The sequence below is a fragment of the Hetaerina americana genome, unplaced genomic scaffold (genome assembly GCF_022747635.1).
Source record: "Hetaerina americana unplaced genomic scaffold, ioHetAmer1.1.p SCAF_7, whole genome shotgun sequence".
NCBI lineage: Eukaryota > Metazoa > Arthropoda > Insecta > Odonata > Calopterygidae > Hetaerina > Hetaerina americana.
The window spans coordinates 77752312-77770467 of NW_027287316.1; the positions used below are offsets into that span (position 1 = coordinate 77752312).

The window sequence follows — 18156 nt, forward strand, 5'->3', positions numbered from 1 at the left end:
ACCTCTTTCCCGTAGAGTTCATTGCAGGATTCACATGCGATTTCAATTCTACGACACATTCCAGACATGCTTTAATGCGGTTTGCACGAAGTGGGCTCCATTCCGTTGTGTCGGGAGAGGAGGAACGATGACTCCCGCATTCAACAGAGTTGCGGACTACGGGTGCGAAATTTTGACAAACCTTGTGATACGAGTGAAACAGGAAAACATCTCGAGAGGATGAAACCGGCTAAATGCAATTGGCGCATGGGACACATGTGGGATCCGCCAGAAAAAAACCTTAGTGTTAAATAACACTTCTCCTTTGATCCTCTCTGGTTTGCTGATGAATTAGCTCAATTTAATTACATAAACGTGGAAGCTCTCGGTCAATGAAAATGCATTTTAAGTTCATCGATGGTTGGGTGGTATAACGCTCGAATGCAAAGCGATATTCTCGGTCGATTCAACTTTTTGCGAAATTAATAGATTAAATCTCAGCTCATTAATAATACGAATGTTTCACAGGACACAAATGCGAGTTGTTCTGAAATCATTTTGCGGGCTTCCTGTCATTCAAGTAACTGATTAGAGAACGGGCATAATCAAACCTTCCCGAATTAAAGTGTTGGCCAGCAGCGTTTCATATCTACGGTTCCATAAGATTGATGTAGATGGATTTATTAACCATTTACAGTCATTACTTATTTGAACGCCACCCAGTCACAGTCGAGAAGTGAGATTTCCTCGCGAGGTGCAATGCCCTCCTCCAGAAATCCACTCTCAAAGACCGCGGCGCGTGCACGTCCCAAGATGCGCAGAAGAAGAATAAAGCGCCCGGCCGGCGGCGCTGAGTAGGCCAAAGTGAAAAACGTACACGATTCCACGAGTGGAAAAAGTAAAATTTTTTTCTTCACTTTACTTTAATTCAAGCATCGGTGGTTCAGTGGTAGAATGCTCGCCTGCCACGCGGGCGGCCCGGGTTCGATTCCCGGCCGATGCAATTGTTTTTAAATCAGAGATAATTAATTACTTCAATTTTTAATGCCTTACAATCCGAGTTTTCGGTGTCTCGTCCTTTTTCCTTTTGTGCGATTGTCAATTAAATGCTATCTTGGCGTTGAGGTATTTCAATTTCTATGCAGTACATTGCATTAGAACATATCTACATATTTAGGGGTACGATAGCCCATTGAGCAGAGCGCCGGGGTTACAGCTGAAAGATGATTCGGGATGGAACCTCCGGACACTCTCAACTGTGATTCTTCGCCGAATGTCTGATTTTCCGAATGCAAACGTCTTCTTGGGAAATCCTAGACGGCTAAGGTTACATCTAATAAACGTTCTATTTAAATTGATAAAAAACTGAGCTAGAAATTTCAAGTGCTGTTTCTTTATTCTTTTTTTATTACTAAAATATATTAACTGCAAAGTAAGATACATTTTCTTACTCTACTATGTCCCAGTGCATCATTGTTCGATAAAATAATTTCATGGAAATTCGTGGACATTTCTGTTTTTTATATGTGCAAATTTCCAATGGTTTCAACCATGTCGCGATTTTTTCAAATATTATTTGAATAATAATTACTTCTGCAAGAAGATTTTACCTTTCAATTCAAAAATCAGTTGAAACTGCGGTCTTAGTCATAGATTTGAATTCGGTGCAATGCTGGCTGTCTTGTTAGCATCATATCTCGGCGCCATTTACTTTCACTTTGCACTGAACGGAAGGATACGCAGCTGCTAACTACGTAACGGCGCCTTTCTAAATTGCATGTATCACTTAAGCCAGTGCAACAATAGAAATAATTTATTTCTCCTTTAATGTTTTACATTTGGCCGGAATAGTATACATCTGTATCACTCTGGGCTGCCAACCTCAAACAGGTGCTGCATGCAGGCTAACTGCTCATATCGAATCAAACTTTGTATACATGATCTCATTCTGCTCCCCTAAGATTTCGAATTTCCGTTGACAAATCGAATTGCGACGACCTCCATGCCCATAGTGAAAGAAAAAAATGAAAAAAATCACTGTCGAATTCTTACCGTACCCAAAAACGCGCTCCTGTCCCCTAGTTACCATTTATCGTACAATGTAATTATAATGCTACAATTTCAAAGAGTAAGAATTATTCCCCTTGACCGGGATTCGATCTTCGATACCTCGATACCCGGCCGAGTGCTTTATACAGTTAAGTCATCGAGGCGTCCTCTAAAACTCCGACATTTAGGGGACCTCATAGGAACAAGATGTTGCGACGAAATCCCGTACATACAGTGCCACAGGCATTCATAGTTGTGCACAGCCCACTAAGTTAAAGTCAACTTTAGACAAGGCAACTCCACTTGCGAAACATTTTCATCGGTCAGAATACTGGGCCTGCCCCTTCGCTCTTCGTCATTAACATTCGTTCGTCCATTTTTTTAAATCACTTCACCATTGTCTAACCTTTCCTTCACTCATAACCGTAGGTTTATAAACTAGGCATAACTCCCGATGAATTTCAGCAGCCGACAATCCTTTTGCATACAAGAATCGTATGACAGAACAACGCACTTCACAGCTGGCGGGATGGACGATTGTCGTAGACATTGTTGTTTGCATACACGGACCAGCAAACGACTTCTGAAACAAAACAAATGCTGCTATAGCTTCTAAATGAATCATTAGATGGCGCTGCAGGAGTAAAACTGTGTTCTGAAGCGCCAATATTTAAATATAAGCAAACGGCCCTTACTTTATGAATATGCCTCGTTTGTCCAAGTGCGTTGGCACGTTCTTTTTTTTATTCTGTTTAAAATATTGGTATTTAACTCTATCATGTAAGCCCATTCTGACACTTGGATAAAAAAATGATTTCAGCTCTCCTGATATGTATTAATGCGATATTTGCATCCACATATAAGGATTTTCATGATGAGGGGTGTCTTTGATGCCGTTTTTTAAGCTTTAAATATCGTTTTATTCCTATTTTATTAGAGAGAAATGCCACCGGGTGAATTACGGCAGAGTGCTGGTTGTTATCATCTATTTATATGGCGTCGCCTCAGATGCTGTATTTTTGCGGAAGTTCACCGTTCGCCTTTGTCCAGTCCTTGGTTAGCGGAGGAGGCACGCCGGCAGACACCGTCCCGGTGAAGAGACCGAGTTCGCCGAATTCCTCCGCGTCCGTTCATCGAAGCCGATCAAGCACGTGGGGAAAATTTCAAGATCTTGGGACACGACATACGCATATAGAGCCATACGCACGGAAATGTAAAAAACAATCATACGTCAACTTCAATTACTCGAGAAAATGCGGAAGGCCAACGCTTTTCTCAATCAACCCCAGGGCTCAAAAGAAAATTATTCAGTAATGGCCGTAAGATAATAATAATAGCAATTTGGCCTGTTCGATTAGAATCGGGTTTCAATTTTTTTGGAGTACCTTATTTTAACCCCCTAATACAATTTCGTTATTTTTTTACAAAATACAAAATATGAGTTACATGCCCTTCCTTTCCGTCGTTCTCCCCGTTCCCACTTTATCTTTTGTTGATAAATCTATGCAAAATTTCCTAATCGGTTCCTCATGTAGATAATTCCAAATTTGCTGGACGTTATGCAAATATCTAAGGATAGCTTCCAGTTCGGGTCTTTCCTCGACATAAATTGGACGGTGGAGGACTCTTTGTGTATTCCCGTGTCCCCTTCATCATGCATTCACATGTCCCCTCCTTTTTTACCTATTTTCTAGAGGTATGATTTAATATCCTCGTGTCCTGTTGAAATTTGTGTGATAATTTCTTTCTAAGTTTTAAAGTTGATCTTCATTCTTTCCTTCACGCTAGGTAGGAATTGTCGGGCTATTTTCCCCTTTTCTAATATTTCCCGCTTCCATTCCTCCAGGAAATGCGCTTCTTATTATCTTCCTGTTCCTGCTCCATTTCTCAGTTGGAGACAATGGTACATCTCCTGGAGTAGTCTCTCCCATCTACCTCATCCGTGACTTGATTCTTCTTTTCTCTATTGATACTGTTATCGGCTGTATCCCAGTTATTATTTGTAGAGCTTCATTACAGACCGTATTGTAGCTCATGGATATTGCAATTAGGCAAGATCTTTGGGCCTCCTCCAGTTTCCTCCGGATTCTGCTGCCATTTAGTCCCTCTCCCCACACCTCCCAGCCATATGCCAATATTGGGATGGTGACTCCGTTGTATACAGTTTTTAAGCTATTTGTGGTGATGCCAAATCTGTTTCTGCACAACCTTCTTAAGTTGTCAAATATTTTCTTGACATTGCCAGCAGCGTGATTTGCGTGTTCTTGGAATGTTAGTCTGTCATCGAATTCAATGCCCAGGTATCTGTGAAAGCTTTTCTAATGTTTTGACCATAGGTTTTAATAGTTGGGTTTCGTAACAATTTTTCCCCGAACACGATGTATTTGGTCTATTAATAATAGGAATATTTAATTTTACTTTTGCACTCCATGACTCCACTATATGACAACATTCCTTTGCGATTTTTTCTATTTCTCTCGTGGAATTTACAGGCATTGTGATCATAAGGTCGTCAGCGTGGGCTGTCCATCTTCAGTTTCCAGGAAGGGATTGATCCAGCAAATCGTTCGTGGCGATGTTCCAAAGAAAAGGACCGAGTATGGATCCCTGTGATGGCCCGTTTCTAATGCTCTTTTCGGCTTCCAAATTATTTAGTTATGGCCGTAAAATGCGTGACTATTAAAATAGGGCATTTAGAGATATTATAATGATCAAGGAAATCTAATTTTCCTATATTTGCCAAATGTATATCTGGCCAGATTTTCATGTTGATGCTACGTCATCTTCAGGGGTGGAATGAGCAAAACTACCATCTTATGAGCACTCTTACCTCGGGGGAAATAAAGAGAGGGGGTCTTCCTGTCACACCTCTGCCCGCAGGGGGGAGGATGAAAGGGTGCATTGGGAGAATGGGAAGGAAGCAGATCCATCATCACCCATTTCCGCTCCCTTTCCTCCGAGATAAAGGCTTACATAATACCGAACTTGCACGTTTTCTGATGATGGGTGACGATTCAGGCCCCGTGTCATCTTGACACGGGGCCTGAATCGTCACCTATTTGAGAATACTCGAACATTGTTCAACTAGCGGGGAATTGCAATCATTAGTCATTAGCGCGTTCCAATTCTGCCAAATCACTCCTGAGACTAAGAAATTAAGGGGTTTAAAAACGATTTCGGATCGGAGTAAAGACTGGTGATTGAAATGTAATCTTGTCGAATGAATACTGATGTACTTTAAGGGTAAAATATTAGCGAAAATGAGAATCAGTGTATAGAGAATATATTAGATGGGGTAATTCAACTCATAGCATATCAAGTATTGGGAGGAAGATTTGAAAGTTCATTATTTCAGTCATCTAATTATAATGTTCAGTGTTGTTCCATTATCTTCCATAAAGACCATTTTAAAGTCTCATGGCATTTCAAACACAAAGGGTTGAAATAATTCTAGTATGGATGAAATTTAGTTTAGGCATGTTTGAAATATGATGAATTCATAAAATTTTTCCTATTTATACTATTTTAACCTTAATTATATGGCTGACTTTCGCCCAATTTCTAGTTTTAAGATTTAATTCTATTCCAATTCAGACAAATTTGCCTCAAATGTCTGATTCCCACATAGCATCAACTTTGGTGTTATAATTTGATGATCCACACAGTCACAAAAATTACTGAGTTAATTAAAATTACCATAGGAAGGAGGTAGATATTCATTAACGTCAATCGGAGGAGAAATGGAAGAAATAAATCTATTCGTGACTATGGTAACTGTTCTTGCCGGTTGAAATATCTGCCGTACAAGCCTACGGGTCATCAGGTTCAATTTCGCTACCGCTTCCATAGCTGAGCTTGTAAAACAAACACAATAAACTCAATTGTATCATAAGACATCAATCTTTATGAATGCAGGCAGCTTGAAATCAAAGGGGGTTGAAAGGCTTACATTGAATTGCATCCAAACCCTCTCCCAAGGATTTTATTTCCTTCCTCTTTCTAGTTCAAAACTTCCGGGTCAAACGATAGTCAGGATAATCTTCGAAAAAATTAAAATTACAATGGATCAATACAGTACAATTTATGCAAATAGTTGCAAAAAATTATCGTGCTTTATCGGAAATTTATTAGAAAACCAAAAATCCAGGTAAGCCCTTTGCCTTGTCAGCGCCATTGACGTCGGAAAACATTAGTAGAAGAATCTATCATCGGAGTTCAAATATATGCCATGCATCTAAATATCTGAATTAATTCTTCAAGTTATGTATGGAGTCCCTGCTTGGCTTGAAAACCGAAACTGCGCTCGGGTCAACACTTCATAAATGCCCTGCTCAACGGCTAAGGTGGGTTGTTAAGGTCAATGAAATATTCATTTATAATTTAATCTCTAAAACTTCAAAGCAAATCTAAATAACATGTCACATATATTATGGGCACAAGAAATCGTTTTTAGATCTGAGTACTGCGATGAAAAATAAGGTTTTTCCCTATTTTACAATCTTTCAGCTTAAAACATCAGAAAGGTGTTTGGGGATATTACATAGTTTCCAATACGCAAAGCCGATACAAACCAGTTCAAAGTGTTTCGAAGACTCTGAAGCGTTTGAGTCGAGACGATGGTCCGACACCAAAGATTAATGGAGAAATTATCCCCCCTTCACGCCGTGAAAATTCCGCGCACGTGTTGTCACGGGATAGAACAAAAAACAAAAGAAAAAAACACCCGTGGTCACGTTTAAATAATGCGTCGTACAGCTCTGAGACCATTAATCGAGTCGCTCGGATGCGCTCGAGCGCCGCTTAAAAATGGAAGATCCTCGAATGCAAGTCGGGGGCGCCAAACGTCCCCCCGCTTCCACCCCCACCCCCCGTTCTTCTCCCCCCAACCCCCCCGGGGCTCCCTACCTTCGGTCAGTGTGGTCCAAAGATGCGACGGATCGCACGGTACGACGGAGGGGACCTCGCGCGGGGTGATCGACGACCGACGCAGGGCGTCCTTCAAACATCGGCGTCTCCTTGCTCTGCGTCGGAATGAGGCGGTGGTCACCCCTACCCTCTCACCCCCCGGCTTGCAAATCGCCCGCCTCCTCGACCCGCTTCCACCCGAGTGGAAACACAATGACGGGACCATAACTCATTGTTTCGAGGTGGACGGGGTCTAGGAGCTTTTGCTCCACTGGAGAACAGGGGCGGGGGCAGTGCTTCGTGAGAGAAAAAACACCTAGCCTGATTTCGAGCGAAGGTAAACGGAGACGGTTATGAATTCCTGCCACGTCGGCAGCGAAAAAAGTGTTTGTATTAAATACTGGGGTAAATGAATACCAATGCGTAATTTTGGTATACGTTTTTTTTCGGTTTTCGATTAAGATTTGCAAGCTACATCCTACAAAATTAAGATCACTTTATAAAAAAAATGATGAAGACATCTCATATAGTACCCTGGAGTCTTGTCATTTTAATTTAACCGGGCTGAAGATACTTGATTACAAATGACTGTATTCTATTATAACTTAAAAAATAAATAAAGTCGGACTTATTGGACCTTTTCTTGATTTTTATTTCTCTTGAATACTATGTGCAAACAATAATACTTTTTAATGGGAAAAAATAATAATTTAATAATTTTGCCTCGAACTGAAATTACTCTGCATAATGCGATGGTTCATCTTTAATTTTCTCATTGAAGAGAACTTACGGCTTTAGAAATATTATGAGGCTCCTGAATGTATTATTTTCTTGGTTTTTAATTGCATTCAAAAATCGAAAGTGAGATATCTAACTAGTAACTTACTCCAATGTGGAGTTAATAAAAATGCCTCTGTCCTTAAAATCCATCATGCCATTATGGCATCGCCAATTTTGGCAATTTATGGCATCGCCATTAATTGTCTCTATCGACGTTTTTCACGAATCCAGTCTTTTTCGCCGTTCACCGTAAAGTTGCTCTTAGATTGACTGATAACTATGAAAAAAGTAACCCAGGGCCTAATTACACTCAATCATGATAGATATCGTTAAAGTTCATGCAATGTAATCTCTCAGCACGGACTCATCAAAACGTGCCGTGCTATTCATTAAAATCTCACGCTAGTGGAGAAAGGAGATTCGTATCCATATTAATATAATATGGACCAGTGAGTTGACGTCATCGGTCCTTTATCTGCGAGTCATCAGACATTTTTTGAAAATATCAACGATATGGATTAAAGTGCATTATTAATTTCTGCTCGGGGGACATTTTCTAGTCCTTAACCTAAGCCAAACAAATAACGCCCTCGTTACACGAAACCCACATAGGGATCTAGGGTCCTTCGAAGGTTCAACAAAGGTCGACCTATGGCCCAGTATTTAAATAGGTATCTATTTATAAAACGACTTGAGATTCATATAATTAGTAAACACGCTAAATTTGAATAAAATTTTCATCATTGAGAGGCGAAATGAGACAAACAATTCGCTTTCAACACTTAAATTGGAAACCATGAAAATGTCTCATTTGAGAGTGCTATTATATCTCTAAAGCTCAGAGTTGTATTCTGTGAGAAAATGATCGATTAATGTTGGCTAAATACGCTTAATGCATACATATCAATAAAAAAATATTGTACCTAAAACAATTTGACAGTATTATTTTTCTGGTGGCCTAAAATATCACCATAAATTATCATATCTACGTGAGTTCTAAGGCTACTCTATATGAAAATTGATTATCACTGATAGCGTAAACTTCGTATATTTTCAAAATAAAGTTCATCGGTACCACCGGTATCAACATATTACCAGCCATGCATCTGGTACCAGATATGCATCGAAACTTGTGGTGCCGAAATAAATAGATTTTGGAAGTGTCTACTCGTTCAGTGATTATGTCCAGGGTTTAGTCATAAATAGTGGAACTGAAATATTCATTGAATAAAATTCATGTTATAGGAAGAAGACATACCAAGGCCATACTCTTCCATGCACTCATCAGTGTTCTATTCCCTTGGTGATATAGGGCAGAGAATATCCTCACGATATCATGATTATAGATTTAGGGAATGTAAACTACCCTGGAAATGCCTCGTTTTTCGAAAGAAGGGACATTTTTACGGTATGTGATGTCGGTATAAAGTTTGCAACCGGACGAAGACAAACTCAAATCTAGTAAAAGAACGAAGACTGACTTAGTAGATTAGCGTCACCACCTGATGATGTTGCCTTGCAACGAAAACATAGTCGTGAAAAATAAAAAGTCCAGTGGGATCTGCAAAGTTAGTCTTAGCTCTTTTACTATGGAAATACTTCCACCAAGTAGCGCATAAGACAGCGTCACAAAAACAAATCTCTTAAAGAATCCCCAACAATTCAGCCATATTTGGGGTCTTACCGGATATTATGGGAAATTCACTCCAATATTTCTCCGTATTTCTACTTCTCTCGCGAAGCTGGTTCTTAAAGATATACGTGTGTACATTTGGGGATATGGACACTATCAAAGTATCAAAAATTTAAGGCCAATGTCTCATCAAGCAACTACTTTTGAATTTTTCAAATTACTCATTCTAACTATTGATGAATCAAGCTGCTCCCTTGGCGGAGTACCATCTCAAGAATTCAAGGATGGAGACATCCTGTTGCTCACGCGAGCAGACAACTACATACGTAATGCAGAGGACTCCTATTCTACTGCAGAATTAGAGTGCTTAGTCGCGGGTCATATGATCAAGAAATTTCCAGTGTATCCATTAGGTCGTCGTTTCATTCTTTTTTACCGACCACAGACCTTTGAAATGAATGATTGCACTTATAAAGGACCATAAGCCGAGAGTAGCTAGGTGAGTTCCGGAATTGAGTAAATATTCCTTTGGTATGAAATACCTCTCGGGAAATGTTATTCCACACTTTCAAGGATGCCAATCATGGTTAACGCCGTGGAGACTATAGAGTTCGATCCCGTTTGGATCAAAGGCACGTTCGTAGAATAATGAGAGAGCAAGCCCACTGCCCAGAACTCGATACATTTCACTCCTTGGCGAAACTAAATCATCAAAATTATTTCTATGGCGGTTTCGTATTCTGTATAAAGTAAAAATTACACAAAACGGCCCCCACGGGGTCAGTTGTACTCCCAGCTCAATAAAAAATCATATATTAGAGCATTGTCAATGTGCGTTGTTACCATGACAATGCGGATGAGATGTCGTTCTGAGATAGTTTCATTGTAATGGCTGCTATACGAACACACAGCTTTAGCGGTGACGCTCTCTAAGGGGCTCTACGTTGGTTAGTATTTTCATAGTGCTATTCCGAGACCTTGTCCAAAGTAGAGTTTTGAGAGCGGGGTAGGTTATTTGAAAAGCTATGGACCTTAAATTCAAGAAGGTGGTGGATCGGATCACGTTTTTATGTATTTTCTTATTTCTTGGATACGCAGGAATCATGGAATTCTTTTTGGTTTCCTGGTGGTGACGTTTTCAGCTGATTTTACGCGGTTTACAAGTAGGTGCATCTGGACTGCGAAAGACCTTGACGGGAAAGCGCAGGGTAATATAGGTCGAAGAATCAGATTTATTAAACAGTGTTCTGAATTGAAGGGGAAGGCGTTTCTAGAGTTGGAACAAGGCGAATGAGCAAATACTACTCGTAGATAATCGACCTACAAATGAGATTCCACGCCGTTGCTCTCCCGACACCGAATATGCCGCGAGTGAACGTGTTTCTACGACGCGCGCAACGGAAGAAGAGCACGCATGGCTGGCGCTGAGTAGGCTATAGCAGAACAAAAAAAATACTCGTCAAGATCCAAGTAAGCAAGCCTTAACAAAGTGGAAACATTTCACTTAGTTAGACAAAGCATCGGTGGTTCAGTGGTAGAATGCTCGCCTGCCACGCGGGCGGCCCGGGTTCGATTCCCGGCCGATGCATCTTTTTTTTAAACCGAAGGCTATTTTACTTTTATTATCCTTTTCCTTTATCCCTGGAGGCCACTGAAAATTAAAGACTGCTTGAAATCTTCAGTTTCGATTAATTGATCTTCTATAAGAAGTGACGCAAAAATTATTATTCGTTTTGGAAATAGGGTAGGACTTCAGAACCGCGTTCGTTATAAATTCGGGTGGACCAGATAGGAAAACTCGAGAGATTACGTGCCATTAGATAGTGATCTCGTTCCTTGACTACACCCTGCGAAACGCCACCGGTGGGTCCAGCAATCTTTTGCGTTGTCATGAATAATACACAATTTAAACACATTTTACTCAAAAAAAAAGTTGGAAAAGGAAAATAAATGACTTGATCAAACGTTAAAGAAATACTACCTGCAACTAATTGAAAGTACTTTACATTTGAAGAGCAAAAACTGTTCGCAAATTAATTGAACAAAAAGGTAGGTGTGACATTTCGAGTAAAAACTTAAGATATGAGATGTTAGCTTTTGGATCGTCGCTTAAGAAACGATCTTTATCACCCCTTGGATTTTAAACGTGCAGACCTATGAATTTTACTTTAGAACGCACATAACACAATGCTCGCGGGCCGCGTGGAACCGCTAATGCTTTGATGCGGCCCACAAAAATTGATGCTGATAAATTTAGCCATGCGAGTTTTGAAATATCATATTTTTATTTCTTCAAGACGCATTGAAATGATAAAAAATAATTGTTCTTTTGAATTTCCTTAAATATTTCTCTCAAATAGACATTTTACGTACATAATATAATATCATATCTACATTATAAAACAATTAAAATGCATGAAATAATTTTTATATTCAGCAACTTCAATTTTTCTAGCGCAGCCCGCAGACTCGGGAAATATCTGTTGCCCTTCACGTTTGTGGGAAAAGGTTGTGCATCAATGCCTTTGAGTAATATCTTTCGGGGTTGGCGCAAATACAATGAAAAGCCGCTCTCAAAGTGTACGGGATTCGCATCGCTACAATTTCCCCGTCACTGGGATTCCGGTTACAGGCGAGCGGAACCCGCAACCTCTCTCCTGCACGGTCGAAAAACTGTTATTTAATGTTATGCGTTAGCCGCAATCCAACGCATCTCTTCCTTCAATTTCAATTCCTAAAAGATTCACCGAATCTTATGGTGCAAAATAATTCGCTTCAAACGGTGTCGACATAAATCATTACTTTATTGCACGCCAGATTATTGGAGAGAAAAATCTCTTCTTTTTAACTTTTTAACAGAGCGAATACCCCGCAATAAATTCGCGAACCTAGCTGCTTTTTCCTTTACTTTCTTCACTCAAACATTCGCCTTTTGGAGACAACGACCCTTATTATTCGATGAGACGTCTGGTCTACGAACAAATACAAATTTCTTCCATATTCTCATCGATATGTTTTCAAATTATGAGTTCAATTGCTTTCAGACCCTACGAAGATGGCCAGTTTGGAAATACGACTTAAATGGAGTCGACCTCGTCCATTCTGAATATGGTCAAATTTACATTAGTCGTGACTATTGGATACCGAAAGTGCTCAAATCTCTTCAAGGTCGCGACGCACGTAATGTTTGTATGTGCTTCCCCTTTGCCAGGTGGAGCGCGATGGGACATCACATTCATCATTTTTTCTGAACCCATTTATTAGCTCTACCGCCTAAAATCCCTCTTTACTTTGCCCCAGTACTTGACCTTCCCTCGTCCTAAGGTCTTTCCCTTCTGTTATGATCCAAACAAATCCATTATTCCCCAAGGTGTGTCCAATTCCTCTTGGTCTTCTCTTCCTCATCGCGCTCCATATTGGCTTCTCCTCCTCTAATATTTTCTTTTACTTATCCGCCTCGTATTTTATACATCTATTGTTGGATGCTTTGTATGTCCATCAAGTCTATTACAAGGTCGGCGAGGGTTATTTGAACGCACCCTAGCGTTTAAACGCAGGTTTGTGGCGCCATCTCAACGGATTGACGATCCCGTTTCTATCTCTCTCTTCGAAGCGCTCAACGCGCGCCAAGAAAAGTCCCTGTCCCTTGTGAACTGGAGTGCTAGGGTGCAATGGATTCGAATAGGCTGTTCAGGGCCGCGCCACGAGAGTTTTGACTCGCGTCAGTGGAGCTAAGCTGTGACTCCTTAAGAAACCTTAGCCAGCAGTGCCAATCCATCAAACGCCCACCTCACCATCAGCCTCCTCTTCCCTTCTTCGACAAATTGGGCACAAACTTACAGCCTGCATGATCATTTCGTATTATATGTTGCTATATTTTGAATATATCATAAATTATAATTATGTTTCAATACAAGTTAATTACACCTATCAGTACTGTGCAAGTAGAATATATGCGAGTACAATCGCATTGGAATTAATAAATCAACACAGTGATCAACCTGAAGTTCGATTTGAGAGATAGGGATAAATTCACTTGTTAAGATAATAAGGGAGGCCAGTTCCTTACCCCCAGTTATTTTCCGATAAAATCTGGTAGCCACAAAATCCACACACACACGAAGCCCGGATAGCTCAGTCGGTAGAGCATTAGGCTTTTAACCTAAGGGTCCAGGGTTCAAGTCCCTGTTTGGGCGTTTTTTTTCGCAGAGAAAGTTTTTCAGATACAGATTGCAGCTTTTATAAAAAATATTATTCCTAGGTCCGGGCTTTAATAGATGCACACATAATGTTACAAGAACAGACTACCTAGTTGAGATCATAAAATTGGAATTCTTAACTATTGTTATTTTATGTTTAACTTGGCTTCATAAAACGGGTGGTGGGGAAATGTAATGAAAAAGTTAAAGAGAGGTGTTATTTTGCTCTAGTTAGACCTCATTTGGAATATGCCGCAAGTATTTGGGATCCTTGGGAGAAAATTTGGCAAAAAGAATTAGATAAAGTCCAGAGAAAATCCGCTAGATTCGTTAAAAATTGTTATGATAAGAACACAAGTGACAGGTCTCTTAGGGGATTTAGGCTGGGAGCCACTTGAAGTGCGGAGAGAACAAGCGAGGCTTAGACTTTTAGAAAGGTTCAGAACGAACGAATTTAAATATGACACTGAAGGAATTATAATGGCCCCACACTACTTAAGTAGATCAGACCACAAAGATAAACTAAGGGAGATAGATTCCAGGACAGATAGGTACAAATACTCATTCTTTCCCCGAACAATCAGTAATCATAATAGCAAGAAACCGAAGTCACTTTAGAAATATTAAAAACGTTGAATTTACAAGTCGGAGCAAAGTTAAACACTGCAAAGCTGTTAGGTATACTTTCAGGTGCATGTGTATGTAAGATGTAGATTGAGTGTTTGCATGTGAGTGGGGTATAAGTGTTCATGCATGAATGTATGCCATGTATTTTTTTGTCGATATATGATTTTGTGGTTGCATGCGGTTTTTTTTTCTCTTTTTCTTTTCTAAATTACGGGTGGTGTCCTAACACCCCCCGCCACACGCCCTTGCGGCGGCTTGCGGGGTATTATGTAGATGTAGATGAAATCACACATTTTGGGCGAAGCTGAGGGTGCCCAGATCAAGCGCCTTAAATAATTACAAGGACGTTTGCGTCATGAACACTTCCCCCTCCTCCGAATACCCCTGCGTAAGTGAAATATTTTTGTTCGCTTTCTTAACAATTTGTGAGCCTAGCTCGTTTGTAATCAATATTTCACTTATCTCGTATTCAACGAGTCTTTCGCCACATCGTTCTCATTTCTCCTCTCTTCCCGAGGGATAAAACAGCGTATAGGATGTTGGACATAGTAAAGATTGGAAGAAAGTACAAAGAAACCAAGAGAAAGGCTCGGGACAAACGGCCACGGAGGTCACACAATGAGTGAACTCGCTCCGTGGCAGGACGACCCAAGATGATGCTGATTCGCCATATCCTGTTGTACGAGGGTAGGCCAATAAATAAGTCGCTAGCGTCTGCAAGACAAGCGTAGGAGCCGTTACGAACATTTTTTTGGGAATCCTTGGAACATCGGCCGTAAAGGGCCGAATTGGCCCCCAGGGATTTTCATCTGTTTGGGTTTTCAAAAACTCATGTAGGTGGCCGACGTTGCGAAAATGATGATGCCGTATAGCCCAAGAGGTTACTCGTTGGCTGCGGCGGCAAACAAAATACTTCTTCGCTGCAGACTATCAAGGACATGTAGAGAGATGTGATGCGTATGTGCCTCTGAATGTGCAGGTTGATTATGCAAAAGGGTGAAATTTATTTCAGGAAGTTACTTCGATTATCATTGTCTCAATTCTAATTTTGCGATTTCTATTTATTTAATTGCCCTCGTTGAGAAGAGGCATCTACTATGTCCAAAGAACATAAGATGTCCTTTGAACAAGATGAACAAGGAAGCAATTCGTCAAAAAGCCCGTGTGTGGAGCATGGCACTCTACGGATCGGAGACATAGAATATTGGAAAAGTGGACCAACGAAGAATAGAAGCATTTGAAACATGGTGCTGGAGGAGAATGCTGAAGATTAAATGGACAGGCAAAGAGGGAAACGATGAAGTATATACAGAGAAGAGCAGAAGAGGATAGGGCAATAAAGAGAACTCTACGGCAAAGAAGAAATAGATGGATTGGACACACATTGAGACACAAGGGATTGATTAGGGATATAATGGAAGGGAAAACAGAAGGGATGATATGGCTGCGTAGATTTTCGCGGCGGTGGCTTGAAGAATTCTGCATGTCCGGGTTTTCACCGCGTTGTTGTTTGAAGCTGACAACAGTTTCGCCGAAGTTTCATCCGGCGTCTTCAGGTCGAAGATGAGGGACTCAGATTTTGGCCGTCCTTATATAGGTGGTCCCGTCCAAGTGCTGCTCTCTGATTGGTCCTTTTTCGGAGGACTCTCTTCCACGCGTTGTGGAGATGGTAGCCTTCATCTCTATTGAAATTCGCCGGGTTTTTGGCTATCTCAATAGCTTCTCTGATTAGGCGTGGGTAATATCTACTTTCCTTACTTATGATTGTAGCGTCATGGAATAGAATATCATGGCCGGGTTCACTCCATTTATGCTCGGAGATGGCCGAGAGGTGAAACTGTTTGTTCGTAGTAGCCCGGAGGTGTTCTTTCATCCGAACTTTCATAGCTCGGCATGTTTCCCCGATAGCCGTTTTGTTATCCGCTCCAAAAGACATCTTTGGTGGACACACTAGTTCACAGAGCGTATGAAATCTCTGACGCCGATTCTTTGCTGACTGAAAAGAAACATCTCCTGAGAGCACTAAAACAAAACGGCTATCGGAACGATATGGTCCTAAAAAGGACCGCCAGGGAAGAAAGGCGAAGACGAGATTCTGACAAGTCAATCAAGCAGACGGAACCGGACCCAAAGGCATACGCGACTATCCCCTTCGTATCCGGAACATCCGAGAAGATAGCCAGAATCCTTAAAAAGCACGACGTGGTGACAAGATTCAACTGCACCAAGAAAATAGCGGACGCGCTCCCCGGACCGAAGGACAAAATCTCGAAAGACCTATACGAAGGGGTCTATCAAGTACCGTGTTCATGTGGGAAAGCCTACATCGGGGAAACATGCCGAGCTATGAAAGTTCGGATGAAAGAACACCTCCGGGCTACTACGAACAAACAGTTTCACCTCTCGGCCATCTCCGAGCATAAGTGGAGTGAACCCGGCCATGATATTCTATTCCATGACGCTACAATCATAAGTAAGGAAAGTAGATATTACCCACGCCTAATCAGAGAAGCTATTGAGATAGCCAAAAACCCGGCGAATTTCAATAGAGATGAAGGCTACCATCTCCACAACGCGTGGAAGAGAGTCCTCCGAAAAAGGACCAATCAGAGAGCAGCACTTGGACGGGACCACCTATATAAGGACGGCCAAAATCTGAGTCCCTCATCTTCGACCTGAAGACGCCGGATGAAACTTCGGCGAAACTGTTGTCGGCTTCAAACAACAACGCGGTGAAAACCCGGACATGCAGAATTCTTCAGAAGGGATGATCCCGCGAGGAAGGCCAAGGCCAAGGTACATAGGACTAATTAAGAAGGACGTAAACCAGGGAACCTATCTGAGTGTGAGGGGATTAACACTAAATAGGGAAGAATGGAGGGCTGAGGTAAAACGATCTTAGGATTGAAATATTGATGATTATGAATTACCCTCGTGGAATGGAGTTGTGGGCGAGAGATATTTGTTATTAGTGAAGATTTACGTTGCTGATGGGTTAACGACAGATTATTCTCCGAGCTACAGAATAGCGAAGCTCGCGCGGGAATCGAAACGGCGAGAAACCACTACGGCACCACTATTGCATGAATCGGATCTCACCCCGTTCAATGACATTCTGACGTAGTGTTGCGAGCATATTAAGAGGAGGGACTCCATCGAATTATCGGCCCACGTGAACGCTGTACGAGCGTGCCATACGGTATCTCCCACGTCCCAATTCGACGGGGCCGGAGTCGGGTAACCTCGTTACAGCTGTCCCTCCAAGGCGCTCCGGCCAATTACCCAAAATCCTCCTTGAATCCCGGGTAGGGATGTAGACGCTCCTCGCGGGATTTAAGGAGGTTGGGTCGTCAAATGAAAGATGCAATTTTTTCCATACATGCGCTTAGCGGCGAGAATTGGAGGTCCCAGCGGAAAAAGCTGTTTTCGTTACGAAAAGATATTTTTTATTATTTACACAATTACGTTGCAATTAGGCAAATATCCTGGTGGCAACGGTCAAGTTAGGTCAAAGATAACTCTTACGACGAAAATTACATACGAACACATAAAAACAGAGAAGAGACAAAATATTTTTACATAATGACACTTCCACATCACATGCAAACAAACTTCCACATCACATACAAAATGCCGTCCACATCACATACAAACAATATTTTCAAAACTACAATGAAGTTTATTACCCAATGGCTGCTTTACATTTCAACTTAAAACTTCTAAAATTGGATGGTAAGGGCTCAAACAAACCTCCAGGCAGCTGGTTCCAATCAATTATAGTTCTATTTAAAAAAGAGTATTTTTTTCTTATTTGTTGTATGAGTCCTTATTTTTATTTTGAAGCTATGGTCGTTTTTTCCCCTTTTAAAGTTAGGCTTTTCTATCCCTTGCCATAAATCTTCCCACGCTTCGTTCTTTTTAACAATTCTATACATCGCGCCTAACCTACTCCTTTTTCTTCTATTTTTCAAACTCTCCCATTTC

At 41.0% G+C, this 18156-nt stretch overlaps 3 non-coding genes across 3 annotated transcripts; all 3 read left to right on the forward strand.

The window, feature by feature from the left end:
* The first annotated feature begins 911 nt into the window (after positions 1–911).
* TRNAG-GCC (transfer RNA glycine (anticodon GCC)) lies at positions 912–982 on the forward strand. The gene has a single exon. It is a non-coding gene; the product is annotated as a tRNA-Gly (tRNA).
* A 9881-nt stretch (positions 983–10863) lies between these two features.
* On the forward strand, positions 10864–10934 carry TRNAG-GCC (transfer RNA glycine (anticodon GCC)). The gene has a single exon. It is a non-coding gene; the product is annotated as a tRNA-Gly (tRNA).
* Positions 10935–13469: 2535 nt separating this feature from the next.
* Positions 13470–13542, forward strand: TRNAK-UUU (transfer RNA lysine (anticodon UUU)). Its single transcript has one exon. It is a non-coding gene; the product is annotated as a tRNA-Lys (tRNA).
* The last annotated feature ends 4614 nt before the right edge of the window (positions 13543–18156 follow it).